Here is a 19,595-nt window from a genome sequence, read left to right on the forward strand (position 1 = left end):
GTAGAAGTCTGAGACTGCACAGAATACATTTATGACCATTTTAAAGTGTTCTAAGTAACCACAGATGGAAAATATAAATAAAGCATGAATAATATATTCCACTCTCCATAGCTGTTTCACCATGATTTAACATTCAGAGAGGAAGACTTCCTCTCCACAGCAGTGTAAAACTAAAATGTCTACGTGTCTAGCACACCCACTCCCCTAGACAGGCAGAGAGAACGCAAGGCTCTCTTTACGGGGATAGGGTGACTTTGACCAACACAGTGAACAATGACAGTGACAGCTCAAGACTGCTTTAACCTCTGCTCCCACAGAAAACACATACAACATCCTTTCAAAAGCAGTTGAACAAGTTGTCCGTATCCTGGAGGTTCCCGCTGGTGAAAGTGAAGAATAGGTCTTGTCTTGAGGCAATGATTCATATGACTCGGTAAGGGTCCATTTGGAACCCTCTCTCAGTATAAGGTATAGAGGTAAGAAGACTATATGGTATTTTTGTTGGCTTACCATGGTCGTTTGACGAAACATAAATTAGCCTCAGTCGGTGCTTATGCCTATACTGATGGGAGAGGCTTGAGTGATGTGAATGGAGCAGCTGAGAAAACAGATCTCCGCAGACAGACAGTTCCAGCCTGGCCCCCTCAACAGCTGGAATAACAAAAGACCCCCAACTTAAAACAATGTAAATCCACCTCTGTGCTACTCTGTGTGTAGTCACCATTTAGACTAAGGCAAATAAACGACATGGTTAAGCCTGTGAGACAATTTAGATGTGTAAATCATTCGGCATTAGGGACAGTTTAGTGTGAGAAATTTAAAGAAGGAAGGAGCTTGGGAGCTTAAATTCCACTGGAAGGAATCACTTTCTCTCCTGCAGTTGAGTAAATACTGTCATTGAAGTGTAACCAAAGTTATTATAGTTTTCCCATTGTTGTTTCATTTTGACTTTCTTTTTTTTAAGTTCTGCTTAGTTTTAATTGGCTTTTAAAGCAGGTTAGCTAGTTTATTTTTCTTTTTTTTTTTAAAGGCATAGTTTTAGTTTAGTTTTTATTAAACTACAGGTCAGAAACAATAGTGAAAATAGCAGATCAGCTATTTTCAAAATGTTTGAAAAATATTATTGGAAGATTTCATATGCAACCAAAATGTTAGGCTCATGTATGAAATATTGACAAAGACAAAACTAAGGTCATTTTCTCTATTTTAGTATGTTTTCCAAACACACTATACAGTTTCACTTTTTATTTTTATTTCATTTAAATAAAAAGTTGTCAGTTCTAGTTTCCATTATTTTGTTAGTTTTTGTTAACTATAATAGCCCTGAGTGTAGCTTCCCTGAAGAATTTGACAACAGAAACAGTTCAGTGATAAAATGGCTTTAACTGGTTTAAAGAATGAATTTCCCCTATTCTTGAATAATATTTTCATGACAGTGAAAGCGTACATCGATGCAACATTTGTCTGATTCGGGATTATGTAATTTAAAAAATTTAAGTTAATACAATTCTTTTCTCCAATCTGTATAGTAGAGTATGTTACAATATAATTTTGTTGCTGTCGGGCAGAAACCTCTAATCTCCATATTCTAACTTTTTGTGTTTTTTTTTTGTAAATTAATCCCCACTTGATCATACTGTAGTGTCACACAAAAGTAGCAAAAGTAGCAGATATACAAGCTCGAAACGTGGCGTGAAGCAACGCGTTTCGAGCTTGCAGAGATGTTATACAATTGGGGTGGTTGTATTTGGTCTGCCTGCTCTTCTATTGAGACATTCAGATCCTGTGTCTATAGGTTTGACACAAGCTTTGACACAATCCTGTTTCTGGTTTGACACAGGTCAAATTTTGACCTGGAGGTCAAAATGTCAGCGGTATTTCAGCACCTGTGCGGGAGACTTGGGTTCAAATCCGGGGCAGAACAGGAACGTTTCAGCTGTATCATTTATACAGCATGTCTTGGGTAGGTGCACCTTGTTGAAACTGCTCGGTAATTGGCTGAGAGACCAGATCTTTCTCACAGGGTTTTTGCATATTCAAATCATGTTGTGGGAAGGGATGAGTGATTGGCAGGTTGTCAATTGGAATTCAACGACTGGTTATGAATCACTATATGGCTGAGAGTGAAGCTGGGGTGCCCGGCAGATGTATGCTCTACCTATAAGGACTACCAACATGCTTTAGAACAAAGTGATTTACAATACTTTTGCACCACAGAGGTGGGGCTGAGTATCTGGTGTGAATATGCTCCATCCTCCGCATATAAAATCATGCATGCACCACCATCAGCCTTATAGGTCTTTCCTCATCAGTGGTTCTCAAACTTTTTCACGTCAAGGACCCCCAAAATGATATGTATTTAGCCGCGGACCCCCATCTCAAATATTTTGTTCCAGGGACCCCCCAGAAGCAAAGATTTGAGTTACAAATGTTCGCTTTAAGAAAATATATATTCAAAGATTTGCACAAATGTTCTCGATTTTTCAAAAATAGCAGATCTACTTGGTGCCGCGCTATGAGCTTGTATATCTGCTATTTTTGAATAGCCAAAGTATAAAAGGTTAGAATTATTGTGATGCTATATTAACACATTTTGCTGGGGACCCCAAGGACCCCTGGGGGTCACCGGACCCCAGTTTGAGAACCAATGCTTTACATTATTTGAATTAGCCGAGTTCCATGCCAACAGTTCTGTTTGTTATCTGAAACGTTATAGTTATTTATTAGATTCATCCAGTGAAGCTGTTATTATGTGAATATTGTGGAGTCTAGACCCCAGAGGGGTCCAGGGACCCTCAGAGTTGCGGGTCATTGAAATTTAAAAGTTTGAGATCCACCGGTCTAGACAGACTCAACTTTACTAAATCATGGTGGGATCCAAAATACTGACTAATTTGCTGCGGCAAAACATCAACAGTCAACTGTCTGGAGGACAACCACATATTGTTTTTTTTACCAACAAACCCATAATAAACACTGCCAATAAAACACTCCATATTCCGCCTGGGAAGTGTGTGGACTTGTTATAGCTGCTCTGTTTGTTGAGTGCAAGGGAGAGTTGTGTGAACTCTCCCTCGAGAGGTAAGAATGGATATCATATCTGGAGGCATTGGTGTTTAATACATTTCAGAAGAGATCGCGGGAGAAAATACCCAGTGCTTCTTGTTATTCCAGGCCAGAATGGGTCGTGGTTTTATTACGCTGGCCAAACATACAATGCACGGAGTCACGTGGTAAAAAAAATTGAGATTCATGAGAGCAGCTCCCAAATCTAATTACAGGAAGGGGAACTGATTTTCTGAACTCTGTCTTGTGGATGTAATATCTACCCACGTAGAAGTGTTTACATTTTATCAGCAGCATGGTATAACGGCCATTAGTAAAAGGGACTCACAGGAAAAGCCATAGCTTAAAGAATGACCCAGATACAAACTTGTGGCCCTGTAGTTATTAACTGTGGCCCTTATGTCGAACTGAATATTATCCATCGTGTGTGAGTGTGAGTGTGAGTGTGAGTGTGAGTGTGAGTGTGCGCGCGCGCGCACGTATGTGTGTGTGTGTACCTGTCCACTGTGTATCTCGATAACCGTTCAAACCTGGCGTGCGTATCGCTGAGGGATGGTGTGAAGTCAGTCAGATCGGCTGGTTGTGCAGAACCCCAGTTTCAACAGATATGCCCATATATGGGCATATATGGAGAGTTATGTATCTGTCTTTATGTCTGTCTGTCTGTCTGTCTGTCTGTGTCCTTTTTTGCCCATGTATGGAGATCCCTGATGTCATCAATATGATGTCATAGTCCTTATGTCATAGACCATTGGTTCTCAAAGTGGGGTCCGGGGACCCCCAGGGGTACTTGGGGGGTTCCAGGGGGTCCCCAGCAAAATGTGTTAATATAGCGTCACAATCATTTTAACCTTTTATACTTTGGCTATTCAAAAATCGTGAACATTTGTGCAAACCTTGGGATATATATATTTTTTAAGACAACAACTTTTTAACTCAAGTATTTGTCTCTGGGGATCCCTGGAACAAAATATGTGAGATGGGGGTCCGCGGCCAAATTCATATCATTTTGGGGGTCCTTGACGTGAAAAAGTGTTAGAACCACTGACATAGACTATGGCCTCAAGAGGTAGCCTACTGCACGAGTACTCTGACAAGCGGGTATTCCAGAGCCGGAGGGGCATCCTTCCCAGTGGGAACGATGAGCCTGGATGCTCGTGACATTTCACCGATGTCACGATGAGTCAGCCATATCCGTATATGGAGTTCTACATTAGTGTGATGTCAGCACTGGGTGTCCCTGCCAGCTCCATATATGGAGCTCTAGATCAGCCACGCCCAAATATGGAGTTTGTGATGTCAGACTTAGACAGGTTAGTTAGATATGTCGGATAGCTCCATATAGAGTACCATTGTATTCAGTGGGTAACTATGGCAACCTATCAAATACCTATATGACGTGAAAGTGAGTGTAAGGCGACGCGCAAGATAGGGCCTGTGAAGTCTCCCCCCCCCCCCCCAAATCACTCTGAGGATGAGCTCATCTGCATGCGTACAAATTCACGATCTACTGATGATATATGAGGACACACAGCTTTTTTAGCGATGGAACAGTGTTGTGAGTTTGGGTCTAGAGCTTTAAGGTTTGGGGAAACAAGAGTGATAGTGGATGCATTTTCATTAAGGATGGTGAAATTGCTTGTGTAAAGATAGGCGCGGGTTGTACCCACGTTTGAGAACTTTCGCCTGTGAGTCCCTCCGTATAATAACGCATAACAAACAGGGAACACCTCAACAAGATGAGCTAACTTTGGGCTCTCTCTTTTCCATTAACCATAAGTCACGCCTCGTTTCCTTTCGGCCCCCCCGTGGCATGCATCACCGGTGATTTCCTTAAAAAATGATATCCACGAAATGAAAGCGCTTTGTTTGCTGGGCTTTATCAGATCATTTCTAAGGGACACGCTTGCAGCAGCATGCCAATAAATAAACAAGTCCCAAGTAAACAAATCAGTCCAAATGAATTCCACAAATTGAAAGTGATAGGGGAAGTCATGGTGGTGCTACTTATTAATTCGGAACACTGCTGTTATCTAGTCTTGCCTGAATGGTCACAGTTATTTAACATGTGTGCATGTGGCATACTATTTAAATTCCACGGCACAGGATTTCAGCCACCTTGTGTCAAACCTTGAAGATAGTGCTCAAACGTATTCACAGAATAAATCATTAGGGTTCATATCAAAAGTCACATTTCTCACATATTCAATTATCTGTTTTGCTTGCTGTCATTCTCATGAGAGTAATTGCACATTTATCAGATGTATTCACCCGATTACCGTCTGTTCCAAAAGGCTGGTCCTTCATCACAGGGAGAGTAGTGCCTCCGTTCTGATAGTGGAAAGGTGGTAAGATCTATCAAGGTTCAGCCCTGGACAACTGTCCGGCCATCTTGGACACATTTTCTGGCCAACGAGTTGTCCTTCTCAGGGAAATGTTTTTTACGTTGCTGCATAGATTATTATTTTTTGCCTTACACTTACACTCAATGACCACTTATATTGACTTATAATTGCTCTATGATGCATGATAAAAGTGATGCATTATAGAATTATTATAATGTATTTCAACTATGAGAATTATGATCCTTGCCAAAATAAAAGGTCTGTCAGTGACCAGCAATTATTAAGTATTATGCTACTTGACCTTATAATGCATTACAAAATGCTTTATAATGTGTATTAAGCATTATGAGTACTTATGGGTTCTATAAGCAGATTATAATGCATTATTAGCATGTTTATATAATGCATCATAGACATGGGCTTCATAGAAAGTATTACCATGTGTTTCTTTTGCGCTTCATCTTAATGTAAGCACTTTGAATTGCCTTATTGAAATGTGCTATACAATAAAACTTGCCTTGCCTTTGCTATGCTTTCAGATTCCAGTATGAGAATTAATGTAAGGAATCTGCTTGAGCACATGGTGCAGTGGCAACAACATTAATATTACAGATGGACTACAGGCATGCTAAGCCAAACAAATAGGTCTCCAGACGAGGGCAACAGAACACAGCAGAACATATTCATCAATATATCATCAATAACATCAATATTCAATATTCAAGTCATTCATTCATTCAACCTTTATTTATAATCAACAGTGGTGGAAAGTAACTAAGTACATTTATTTAAGAACTGTACTTAAGTACAATTTTGAGGTATTTGTACTTTACTGGAGTATTCCAATTTTCCAATTTTAAATACTTTTACTTCTACTCCACTACATCTCAGAGGCAAATATTGTACTTTTACTCCACTACAATTATTTGAAAACTTTAGTTACTAGTTACTTTTTTGTTTTTGACTATTATTACAAAACATACATACATACCACTTCAAACCTATACATTTAGGTCATTTGAAAATAGCCGATCTACAAGCTCACAATGCGTCGCATGAGCTTGCAGATCTGCTATTTTCAAAAGATTTGTATACATTTGAAAACTTGGGAAATGGGACATAATGAGTACTTTCAACTTTTGTACTTTTTAAGTATATTTTGATACCAATACTTTTGTACTTTTACTCAAATACATTTTCAAAGGCAGACTTTTAACCTGTAACAGAGTATTGTTACATTGCAGTATTGATACTTTTACTTAAGTAAAACATTTTAGTCCTTTTTTCCACCACTGATAATCAACCATATAAGTAGCATTGGGAACCAACGGTTTCTGAGCCATGCAGGTCAGGAGCCTATTTCCTGTCTTTTGTTGGCGTGAAGCGGCCTATTGTACAAGTACATCTCCCGGTATTGCAATGATGTAAGCACACCCCCTGGACATGAGACTAGTACAGTATGTTACAGGGACTCAATGTCACAGGGACCCAATCCAACTCTTGATGCTGAGTGCCAAGCCCCCCCCCCCCCCCCCCCACACACACACACACACACACCAGGCTGGATTACTGCAATGCACTACTCATCCCTATAGCAAGAGCCTCCAAAGGCTCCAATACATCCAAAACTGTTTTAATTTCAAATTTGTGGCCCTTTAGTTTAGCCTAGTTGGGTCTCTTGTAACTGTTTTGTTGCCTATGCTGTTTTTATGCCTCGCTTTTAATCTGTAGCACTCTGAGATTTGTGAGAATGTAGAGTGCGTTATAAATAACATGTATTATTATTATTATAACACACGCACACGCACACACGCACGCACGCACGCACACACACACACACACACACACACACACACACACACACACACACACACACACACACACACACACACACACACACACACACACACACACACACAAATGCTACTGTATTCAGTATCACAGTCAGTGGTGGAAAAAGTATTCAAATTCTTTACCTAAGTAAAAGTACCAATACTGCAATATAAAAATACTCTGTTACAAGTAAAAGTCCAGAATTCAAAATTTACTTCAGTAAAAGTACAGAAGTATTGGCATCAAAATGTACTTAAAGTACCAAAAGTAAAAGTACACAAATATTTGAAAATAGCCGATCTACAAGCTCACAACGCGTCGCGATGCGACGCGTTGTGAGCTTGTAGATCTGCTATTTTCAAATAGCCTAGGTATAAAATAGGGCTAAAGTGGTTAATGTATGTTTGATTATATCATAGTTTATATCTGAAAAGTAACTAGTAACTAAAGTTTTCAAATAATTGTAGTGGAGTAAAAGTACAATATTTGCCTCTGAGATATAGTGGAGTAGACGTAGAAGTATTGGAAATTGGAAATACTCAAGTAAAGTACAGATACCTCAAAATTGTACTTAAGTACAGTACTTACAGTAAGTAAATGTACTTAGTTACTTTCCACCACTGGTCACAGTCCCAGGTTCTTGGACAGTTTGCAGCTCTCTCTATGACTGGGTGTACACACAGCTGGGAGGAGCCGTCGTTGAGCAGCCAGATCAGTGGCAGGGACTATTAATGGGCGGCTCTCTGCCAGGCCAGGCTCTGGCTGACCTTGGTCTTATCTATGCGACCTCATGCATGATTGATAAATAAAAATGAAATTGGAGCCCTGTCTTCCAGAAGCCGGGGGTATCTCATTAGGGCACACACACGAGCTCTTCTTTGGGAGCCAAGACAAAATGAGTAGGAGGGGGACAGAACAGGGGCTTTGGTCTGTCTCGGTTGGCAAGGCAATTTAGTTCTTACCCTCCTATTTACGGCGTTCAGACATGGACAGCGGGCACAAAGCGATATCCTCCCCCAGACTTCACTACACCTCGAGGAGAAATGAATTCACTGATATATCAGTAAATATTCCCTCACACCGGCAGTAAAACACATATATTGGTCCTCCCCCGCCAACTAAACAATACACAGTAAAAATCCTCAGTGTCACTTTTAACTCTGAGAGTATACAAATGGAACCAAATGGACCCGCTCAGGGTCCAGTTGGTTACATTTGTATACTCTCAGAGTTACACATGGGTGAATTAACACTGAGCATTTCACCGTGTGTACAGTACAAAGGGCTAAAATGAAAATTGACTTCACGCAACGTTTTGCACATGTTTCATTACTTTGCCCTGAGCAATATCATCATTCACCGAGGCCAACGTTTACAGCCGAGCTCATGAATTATTAAACCCAAAAAAATACACAGCGTTTACCCTCGATATCACAACGACTGTTAAAAGCTGCAGTACCGTCATGCATGTCGTCAACAAAATAATGCCACATACGCTATGAAATGCTGTTTTCAGCTGCATGAGCTGCTGCGGTATAATAAAATACAAGCTATACCAGCTAGCGCAGCAGAATAATAAACGATCGAGGATTCGATTCAATAAAGGGGCCGCTTGCTTCAAGACAAATATTATTGTTGGTAATGTGCTTCGCCAGATGTCTGACAGTGTTGGGTACTCTTTGGCTAAAGCTTAAAGGAGCACTTCACCCATTTTCAACCTTGTCGTCAGTTAATTGGTCCTCGGTAATGCTCATTAAGATGATGACAAAATTCCATCTACTCACTCTGCGTCTCATTGGTGGGATATGGAAGGTCTAGAAACCTGCCTACCAATGACATCCTCGTTGGGGATTCTACGCTAAACTGCAGCCTTTGTTTTAATGGAAACTTAGCATGATGAAATACAAGCCATTATTCGTGCATTAAAAATAATAAAGAATTGACCAAAACGGCTTATATGTCACCGGTAGACAGGTTTCTGAACTGTCCATAGTCCTTGTCTGAGACCAAGTAGACAGAAATGGTACCTTATAATGAGCATTAGCGAGGACCAATTATATGAAGCTAGGTTGAAAATGGATGAAGTGCTCCTTTTAACGAGAGAGTAAGCCCAGCAGAATGTACATAGCGTACGTAATCCTCAAAAAGTGTCTGCTTTACTTCATAGTCAAAGTCCTCTCTGTCATCGTGCTGAAACGTTCTTGTTGCATCAAAGCTCTCAATCAGATTTTAAATCCTACATCATTATACAGTGCAATGCAGTATGTTAACCCATTTAGACCGGAAAAGAATCTGTGTCATTTTTAGATTTCTTTGGCTATTCAATAATAGCAGATCTACAAGCTCATAGCGCGGCACCGAGTATGAGCTTGTAGATCTGCTATTTTTTTTTAAAATCGTGACAATTTGTGCAAATCTTTGATTATGTATATTTTAAAGCGACCATTTGTAAAAAGCTTTGTTCCAGGGACCCCCCCAGAAGCAAAGATTTGAGTTACAAATCTGAGTTGAGTTGTGAAATCTTAAAATGACACATATGCGTCCCCTGATTGAATGGGTTAAATCTCTTTGGAAACGTTTGGAAACTACACTATTATCTTTATCTACAATTTTCCATGTAGGCATTTAGCGGATGCTCTTATCCAGAGACCGCATCAGAAGTGAGAAACGAGTAGCGTCTGAAATAACAAGAAACACTTTAACCCATTAAGACCATCTGTGTCACTTTAGATTTATTTGGCTAATCAAAAATAGCAGATATGCAAGCTCATAGCGCGGCACCGAGTGCCGCACTATGAGCTTGTAGATCTGCTATTTTTGAAAAATCGTCAAAATGTGTGCAGGTATTTGAATATATATTTTTCAAAGCCAACATTTGTAAAATGTTTTGTTCCAGGGACCCCCAGAAGCAATGATTTGAGTTACAAATGTTCGCTAACTTCGCTTCATATAATACATATTCAAAGATTTTCACAAATGTTCACGTTTTTTCAAAAATAGCAGATCTACAAGCTCCCACGAGCTTGTAGATCTGCTATTTTTGAATAACCAAAGTGTAAAATAATGCTTTTTAGCTCAAATCAAAAAAATGACACAGACGCGTTCCCGGTGTTAATGGGTTAAAGCAAAATGCCACTGATCATAATGCGATGATCTGTTACGAGACTAGAACAGCTGTGTGTAACAATGCCCCCGCCTTCACAGCAGAAACAAAAACATTGTTTTGAATTGTTAATCAATAGTCATCCCAACCAATGAGAGTCTTCCTGAGCATGTTTTCCCATAGATTCTCGTATTCCTTTCAGGGGCCTACCTTATAACACTGATAACTTCAAGATTAATTACCCTGCAGTGTAGAATCTGGCTATTAGTAGTCCATTCTTATGACCTCCCTGAAGGTTCTACCGGGCAGAGTGTAACATAAAACCAGAGGAATTGTTTTCATGTCTCTCTGCCTATAGGCGTAGTCCGTGAGTGATGATTACCCTTGTAATTACCTCCACAAACATAATCCACTGTCGTAAGCCGGCGCGGGGGGGTATATATTTCATAATAATACTATCAAGTCAAGTTTCCAATATCAAAGATTTGATTTGTTTCAAACTGAGGTTTCATTTAGATCGGAGAACATCATAGATTATCGCTTATCGCTTATGTGATAATTCCTCACGAGTTCACACAGGGACGTGATGGTACAGTACTGTCACAACGCAGGGTAAACTTTTACACAGTGGTGGAAAAAGTACTCAAATGTTTTACTTAAGTAAAAGTGTCATTACTGCAATGTAGAAGTACTCCGTTACAAGTAAAAGTCCAGAATTCAGAATGTACTTGAGTAAAAGTACAAAAGTATTGGCATCAAAATGTACTTAAAATACCAAAAGTAAAAGTACTAAAGTGTTTGAAAATAGCAGATCTACAAGCTCACAACGCGTCGCGATGCGACGCGTTGTGAGCTTGTAGATCGGCTATTTTCAAATAGCCTTGGTAAAATCGGGCTAAAGTGGTTAATCTACAAAGTAAAGGTTGTTACACACCGGGGCGATTTTTTCGTGCGAATAATGCGTTTTTTTTAAAAACATTATAAAGTCAATGGCTCCGTACATGGAGCGAAAAAGCGAAGCGAAAAAGCGTCTTTTAATTATTCGGAACGAGTCCGAATTTTGCGTATATTCGCTATTTTCGCCGGTGTCGCCCGGTGTGTAAGGACCTTTTCTATTAACTAAAACTGTCAAACAATTGTAGTGGAGTAAAAGCACAATATTTGCCTCTAAGATGTAGTGGAGTGGAAGTAAAAGTACTGAAAACTGGAAATACTCCAGTAAAGTAAAAGTACCTCAAAATCGTACTTAAGTACAGTACTTAAGTAAATGTACTTAGTTACTTTACACCACTGCTTTTACATCACAGGTTTAAAGGGGAAAAGCAGTGGGTGAATATTTGTTCCTTTTTTTTTGTGTGCATGCACGCTCCATCAATTTGTTACATGAGATTACAATTACAGAGATGGCTCACCTTCAGATTCAAATTGGCAGATGGAAATATTTATCTGGGTCAATCATTTCAGTTCATGTACAATAATAAATGAATAAATCATTTTCACCTGACATTGGGGGTAGGCTACCGGTGGGTATTTATACCAGGGATACACCTGGGCCAGTATTAGTGGCTGAAAAGATGGAAGCTATACCAAAGACAGCTAACCTTCTTCAACCAAGGTGACATGTAGCTTTGAGGCTCGTACGATCTCAGTTCTCGTGGGTTATTAAACAGTACCTCAGCAAGTTAAACCATCTATCCTACAAGAAGTATAGAAACGCCTACATTAGTCTAATAACCTTCTCTGTCTAATTTCTCTCAGGGAGTTATTCTCTCCACTTTCTGTAATCACCATTACTGGAGCAGGGCGACAGGGAGACGTGAGCTATCGCTGTATTGTTCCTGTCTCGTCCATAAATCCCCCCCCCCACATATCTGCTTCTCTAAAGGCTATTACAAATGAGTGTGACAGTGTGGCAGAAAATGGCCCCATCACTTAGTGGCAATGGGGGGTGCGGATATGATGGATGATGAAAAAGTTTCCCCTCTAAACTCGGGGGCTCTGACCTTGTTGCTGCTAATGTTACACGTAAGGTTTTATGCCACACTCGCTGCAGATAGAGAGAGAGGGGCCTGACTCATCGGCGTATCGCCTCCATCAGTCAGCTCCTAGCTCTCATACACCTAGTCCACAATGCAGCAAGGTGAAGGACAATCCACTGTATAGACCACTATACAATAGTATAGCCTAGTATAATATTATAGTTAAGAAAAAAGCAGTGGTGGAAGAAGTGCTCATGTTGTACTTAAGTATCAATACCACAATATAAAAACACTCTCAATGTTACAAGTGAAAGGCCTGTATTCAATATTTTTTTTTTTTGAGAACAAGAGTACTTGAGTACAAATGTGTTGGCAGATTTGGCACCAAAATATACTTAAAGAGTAAGCTGCAAAGTGAAGCACAAATTATTTTTGAATAGCCAACACTATCACTATATAATCTAAAATGACACAGATGCTTTGAACACGTTACAGCACAGCCTCAAGTTGTTTTGTTCCTTTTATTGATTGAATTCTCATCTATTCATCTACAAAATCAATTGATGAATAGATGAATGCCCTACTTCATCATACAAGAGTGTCATTACATTACATTACATTACAGTAATTTAGCAGACGCTTTTATCCAAAGCGACTTACAATAAGTGCAATCAACAAAGGTAGGGAACGAAAGCTACTAATCACCAGAGGTTATAAGTGCATTTTCTGCAATAACAAGCAACCAAGAGCATACCTAGCGCCAAGGTAAAAGTGCAATATATCAGCTACCTATTTCCTTAAACAGATGAGACAAAATAGCTAAATCAAATGAGCAGGAGCTAAAACAAATAATTGTATTGACTAAACAAGATCCAATAAACAATTCAACAGTAAAACAAGCATTCGTACAACTAGTTAACAACAAGTAGGCCAGGCAAAGAGGAAGGGTAGTGTTTCCTGAAGAGGTGGGTTTTCAGCCTGCGGCGAAAGATGGGCAGTGACTCTGCTGTCCTGACATCAGTGGGAAGTTCATTCCACCACTGTGGGGCCAGAACAGAAAAAAAGTCGTGACCGTGTCGATCGACCAGAAGGACCGTTGAGTGGCGAGGGAGTCAGTCGCCCCGAGGTGGCAGACCGGAGTGGTCGGGCAGGGGTGTGGGCATTGACCAAAACCCGGAGGTAAGAAGGAGCTGTTCCTTTCACTGCCCTATAGGCTAGCACCAGGGTTTTAAACTGAATGCGAGCCGCTACGGGGAGCCAGTGCAGAGAACGGAGAAGGATAGTTGTGTGAGAGAACTTGGGGCGGTTGAACACCAGACGAGCCGCAGCTTTCTGAACAAGCTCCAGAGGTCTGATGGCAGATGCCGGAGCACCAGCCAGGAGGGAGTTGCAGTAGTCCAGGCGGGAGATGACAAGAGCCTGGATGAGCACCTGGGCTGCCTTCTCCGTGAGGAAGGGGCGAATTCTCCTGATGTTGTAGAGGAGGAATCTGCAGGACCGTGACACTGATGCGATGTTAGCCGAGAACGACAGTTGACCGTCCAGGGTCACACCCAGATTCTTCGCAGTCCGAGTTGACGTCACCACAGCGTTCTCAATGGTGATGGCCATGTCTCGGTGAGGACAGCCCTTCCCTGGGATGAACATCAGCTCGGTCTTGTCCAGGTTGAGCTTCAGGTGGTTCGTCGACATCCACTCCGAGATGTCAGCCAGACAAGCAGCAATGCGTGCCTCCACTTGTGTGTCAGAGGGGGGGAATGAGAGGATCAGCTGGGTGTCATCGGCATAGCAGTGGTAGGAAAAGCCATGGGAGCGGATGACAGCACCAAGAGATGTAGTGTAGAGAGAGAAGAGAAGAGGACCCAGAACCGAGCCTTGGGGAACCCCAGGAGTGAGCCCACACAAGTAGTGAAAATAGCAGATTTACAAGCTCACAAAGTGCAGCCGGTGTGAGCTTGTAGATCGGCTATTTTCACAAATTTAAACTGGGAAAAAGGTTCCCACCCAACAGCGACAATATAACAAATGATCATATTGTGGGGTGATGTGCACTCTCAAAATAAGGAACATTATGCGTGTCATCTTCTGTTACCATGGAAACGGGGTCCGACTGAGCCAATAAGTAGTCCCTGTTGATTTAACCAGCCAACCCGAGCTAATGAGCTACATAGAGATAGTGATTTATCAGATGAAAAATTAGCACACCCACAAACACAAAACTTCAGAGCTATAGCTCAATCTTGAAGTAACTAAGATATCGTGGATGTCGGGTGGAAACCTTGTACTGTACAGTACGTCCAAAACTGTTACTTTTCAGGAAATGGAAAAAAAGAACCTTTGTTCCAATCAGGGTTGCCAGATCTGCTTATTATAATTTGCCCGCAAGATTTGATTTGAATATAGCCGATTTACAAGCATTGCGTCGCGTTGTGAGCTTGTAGATCTGCTATTTTCAAATAGCTGATGTATATGTTAAAGTGCTCATGTGGCCCATAGTCGCTTCTTTTGGGCTGGTTTTCCCTAGACCTGGTTGCTTGTTTCTCTCACAGAATCTGGCAACACCAGTTCCAATGCATGTAATTATTTATTCACACGCTCTTGTTATTAGTATTCATTGTTTCAATATGTATAGTACAGCGTGGGTATATGTGTATACCCACGAAAGACTTATCCACTTTCACTTTCAGAATGTTTTAATAATGGCGGCAATAGAAGATCTACAAAATGTGTCGCATCGCAAGGCGCAGAGAGCTTCTATTTTCTATCATTTTATGTGACACTCTTGAATGACAAATTAGGGAATTAATTTACCCATTAAAGTGCATTTCAACATAAAAAGTTGAAATATCGTTGATGTCGGGCATCAACATCTTATATCCATATTTAAGGTTTCGAGGCCTATCAGGCTCGAAGCCTTATTATCTCTACACTTTCGCTATTCTTCTGTCACTTTTTGCAGTTCTGGCCTAACCGCGTGGTCACTTTTTACGAAACTCGGCAATATAGTAGGGGGCTATGCCAAACGGCGAAGACACGAAACTCACAACCATTGGCCAAAGGGTGGCGCTGTAGCACTCAATTGAAAATTCCAACTTTGAACAGGTACAACTCATGCCCTGTTTGACCTACAGCCATGAAACTTCCATACACACATGCGTCTCCTCATGCCTAACAACTTTCATACTCTGACTTTTCACCTCTGACCTTTAGATCTCCCACCTTTTTGAATTATATGAAAAACAGTAAAAATCTATAGCATCCTGGGATCTTTGAGCAATCTGCACGAAACGTTTTACTCATGAACTTTGGACAAGTGAGCAAGCGGATTTTCCATAAGTGAAAACGTTAAGCTTTTATAAGCCAATGAATATTGCAGTTTTATGAAAATGATTTGTCTGCCCCTAACACATACAGTACATGCAGACTCACATTTGTTTGAAACTTTGCAGTAATGTAGAGGGTCATTCCAAATATCACTGAAACCAATCTTACTCCAATCGGCCAAAGGAGGGCGCTATAGCAATCGTTTGAAAATCCAAACTTTAAACAGGCATAAGTCATGCCTCGTTTGACCGACAGCCATGACACTTGCTTACACATGTGCCTTGACTCATGAGGAACACATCTGTCTCTTCAACCAGTAAGCTCCGCCCTTAGATCTTCTGCCATTTTGAGCAGTTTGAAAGACACTTAAACCAGTTTTTCTGGCCGGAGTTTTGAGCAATTTGTGTGAAACGTTCTACACACACTCTATGGACCATTATCTGAAAATCTCAGTCGAAGAGAAGTTTGTACGTAAAAAAGATTAAGTCTTTATTAAAGGTAGGGTAAGAGATATGTTTGGGTTAAAACAAAAAGTATTTTGTTAAAAGGTTAACACATTAACCGCCAAGAACGTAGTCCTACGGTCCGTTAAATGCAACTGTTAAGCGCCGAGACCGTAGTGCTACGGTCCGGGTGCTTTTTCCTTTTTTTCGAAAACATTTTTTTTTTTTCAATTTTCTAGGGGGACCATTTTCAGTGTAACACTAGTCTGGGAGGGTTAGCGTCGGAGCTTGGACAGCAGGGGCGCGGCCACTGCGTTGTGATTCAAATCAACAGCCAATGAAGAAAAGGGGGCGGGATCCACATGCAGTGGGTGATGCATCTAAATAGGATCGACGGGAAGCAATTTCCCCTTGAGAAATTTCGGCCGCCATTGTTGTGTACTGCTGTTTGCCTCTCGTCGGACTTTTTAGACAAGTTGCACAGCTCTCAGACCGGTAAGAGGCGTGTCCGCTCAGATTCAGAGCGTGACGTACATCCCGCCCACAAATACCAGGGCTGTGGCCCAGAAGTTCCTCGCCAGAGCTGGCGAAAACTTCTGGGAACTCAGATTAGTGTAACACCACCGGAAGTCGACCGGAAGTGCGATCCCGTTTTTTGTTTCCCGTCGGCCTCCATTCTAAGGCGCACACTAAAACCCATGTTTAGCCTGTGTAGTTTTTTCTCCTCGCATTTCCCATGTTAACATGAACGGTCAGAACTCAAACATGGCGGCTCCGTTTGACACGTGGTCTGCACTCGTAGACACAGGGACATGTGCACGTTGTTTACAAACAGTCCATCGCGCATTCTAAAGGATTTTAACGGGGCCTATGGCGACGTGAAAAAAACAAAAAACAACAATAAAACCTTGGCACTGGTGAGTACATTCTGAGATTAGCCCTTGGCAGTGGATGTGTTAAAGCACTATATTCTGATAGTAATCATTACTATAGAGTGTTTGTTCAGTAACAGGAGTCTCCCCGTCTCTCCAGCTCTTTAATAAACAGAAAATACATTTTCCGGTAGGTGTCAAAATCTCAGCCAATCAGGAGAAAGTACCCATTTTTAAGCTTCATTTTTATAGTGTTCCAGTTCCAATTTTGCCTGCTCATTTCTTAGTGTCAACACTTCATATTTCACTTCTTTAATCTATATCCTGATTGGATAAAATTGGAAATTAAACTGAAACTGAAACGAAAATGCATTTTCTGTTTATTAAAGAGCTGGAGAGACAAGGAGACTCCTTTTACTGAACAAACATATAGCAATGAGTACTATCATAATATAGAGCTATTTAACACTTATTTTAACCAAAGAAAATCACTTACCCTACCTTTAACCAAATAACATTGTAAAGGGCATGGCTTCATTAAAAAAGGAAGAAAAAACATCTTTGTGTGCTCCTTTCTCACTGCTGTCTGTCTGTGGATTTTGGATTGAATAGCTCAGTCGGTAAAGTGCTGGTAATGTGCCAGCCTATGAGTTCCAAAGGTCAAGGGTTCGATTCCTGTCAATGGCCATGGTTTGAAGTGTCCATGAGTGAGGTTCTCAACCCCAATTGCTCCCCTCTGTACTATCCACAATCCCTCTGCTCAGCTGTTGAGAATGCTCATTTGTTAATTGCATGGGCTGCTTTGTCTCAAGTTCAATCTATTCTGTTTCTACGTCTTATTGTGCTATTGTTGAATATCGCCTTTTGCCTTATCCCTTGAACCCTCTTATTGCTGCTTGCAGCTATATTTTTATCCTGAAAAATCCTTTAAAGTAACAGTTTTCGATATATGAGGTTTCTACCCGACAGAGACGATATGGAGAAGCAAGGTTTATGCTCAACAGCAAAACAACATAATATTTTTTTTCATGACAGATTTAGCTACAGCATCTGTTGCAACTTCACATGTATTTTTAAACTGCTAGCGCTGTGTCACCAGCTCACTGGCACAGCTGGGGGAGAATGCCAGAGTAGTGTGGATTTTACCTGTAAAGGCCACAGCCCTTTGTGGAACCAGTGACAATACGTTGACATTCTGTTTGCATGCTCACTTAGCCGACTGTACAATGCTGCTTTGTGGACCTGCGGAAGTGCTACCACCTCTGTGCCTAAAGCTTATACAGCACACCTTCTGTCTAACCTCATGTATACTAATCAGCTGGGTTATGTGTATACTGTATATTACATATCATTTTGCCTATCCCTGTCATGCTCTACCTGTCGTCCCCCCCCCCTCTTCTTTTCTTTTTCTCATCCTGAAAACAACAAAAACGATGGAACTTGCACAGAAATGAATATCAATGGCAGAGTAATAGGCCTCCACCAAACAGACTAGTACAGATTACTACAGATTGGCAGTCGAATAAAGTCGGGAGATCAGTCGGTTGGAGAGCCGACACCGACATAAGGCTACATGGTGCTAAAAATAGCCTATCGCTCGATGTCTTTTTCAACAACAACAGGCACGCTTATATATTCGATGGTCAAAAGTTGAAGGGAAGTTGTAGGGAAGAGTCGAATTTGTGGCAAAGCGTCGAAGTTAAGGGAAGCGCCAAAAGTCGACCGAGCTTGCGCTTCCCTACAACGTCCCCGGCGTGTACCCACCGCTCACTCAGTGGCCACCGACGTTGGTGCGGGGAGAGCTAATTTAAATATAGTGATGAGGCATTTTCCATTTGCCCGTTGGTATATTGTGGTTATTCAAGTAACAATTAAGGACAAAAAAGAATATATATTAATAATTAACATCATCAAAATCAGGCCCAATACATTAACTTGTGAAACAAAAGTAGACATAATCATTCAACAATATACTTTGGATATTTGAAAATAGCCAATCTACAAGCTCACACCGTGTTGCGATGTGAGGCCGCTTGAAGATCAGCAATTCCAGAAAAATCTTGAAGAATTGTGAAATATTTTATTCAATAATTTTAACAACACAAATATTCCCTAAGGGTCCCTGGTACACACAATATGTTCAGATTGGTGGTCCGTGGCCAAATACTGTACATATCAGATGACAGATGTACAGTGTACAGGTCTACTATTTTTTGAATAGGCCAAAGAAATCTAAAAATGACACAGATCCTGGTCTGAATGGGTTAAAAAGTGCAAAGCAACCACAACAACACCACACTGTGGTATAAAGTGTGACCTTGGGGACAGTTGACAGAATGGCTGATGTGTACCAACAAGGTCACAGCTGCACCCATCACGTTCTCAGCCAAGTTCCACCCCACCCCACCCCATGCTGTCAGGAAGTCCCATTTACCATTTTGTTCAGCAGGGCAGTGATGTTAATCTCTTTATTGAATCCAAGTGTTGATAAAATGCTATTTTCTTGTTGTCTTTGAGAACAGATAAGGCCGTGGGTATATTGTATGTGTGATAAACAAATTATTGCCCGGCAATCATCATGGCCCTTGTTTTCCAACCTCAGGCACAGCCAGCTGTGGTGTGAGGACAGT

Source organism: Gymnoscopelus microlampas, assembly GCF_963454915.1.
Source record: "Gymnoscopelus microlampas genome assembly, chromosome: 8".
Classification (NCBI taxonomy): domain Eukaryota; kingdom Metazoa; phylum Chordata; class Actinopteri; order Myctophiformes; family Myctophidae; genus Gymnoscopelus; species Gymnoscopelus microlampas.